The sequence below is a fragment of the Nanorana parkeri genome, unplaced genomic scaffold (genome assembly GCF_000935625.1).
Source record: "Nanorana parkeri isolate BGI_ZX_2015 unplaced genomic scaffold, ASM93562v1 scaffold1597, whole genome shotgun sequence".
NCBI classification, from domain to species: Eukaryota; Metazoa; Chordata; class Amphibia; order Anura; family Dicroglossidae; genus Nanorana; species Nanorana parkeri.
In genome coordinates this window covers 237,462-238,032 of record NW_017307865.1, presented here as the reverse complement: position 1 = coordinate 238,032, position 571 = coordinate 237,462, and the positions used below count along the sequence as shown (strand labels likewise).

General features: G+C 43.8%; 1 protein-coding gene across 1 annotated transcript in view; it reads right to left on the bottom strand.

The window, feature by feature from the left end:
• The window catches only part of EIF2S3 (eukaryotic translation initiation factor 2 subunit gamma), a 19,952-nt gene that overhangs the window by 18,672 nt on the left and 709 nt on the right, over window positions 1-571 (bottom strand). The window lies entirely within an intron of this gene.

The following is a 571-nucleotide window of genomic DNA, read 5'->3' as shown; positions in this document are numbered from 1 at the left end:
TATATAATCTCCAGATCTGTCCTATAGGCAGTCACTGCTGTTGATCTGTCCTATAGGCAGTCACTGCTGTATATATAACTCCAGATCTGTCCTATAGGCAGTAATAGCTGTATATACCGTGTTTCCCCAAAAATAAGACAGCCTTATCTTTTTTGTGGCTCAAAAATGTATAACAATTCAAAGTTAATGCAAATCCAAATTAAATAAATAAAAAATGGCAAAGTTAGGAATAGGGTGATCAGGGGCGCTGTTCCTCACAGGCGGAGTGCATTTGGTATCACTCAGCATGTGACAGGAGTCGGCGCTATAGAGGAGGCATCGGCTTATGCGGCTCTGCTCCCTCCGCTGCCCCCTCCCCCTAGCGCTGGCTTTGTTGGCACCGCTGATTCTCTCCTGTGGCCCTTCAAGTTCCCCCTTATGCCACCACCGGCCCTGGGAATGGTCACGACTAGGTCTTATTTTCGGAGTAGGTCTTATATATTTTAGAAATTCCCAAAAATGGTACTAGGTCTTAATTTCGGGGTAGGTCTTATTTTTGGGAAAACCGGGTGTAATATTATTTATATATATA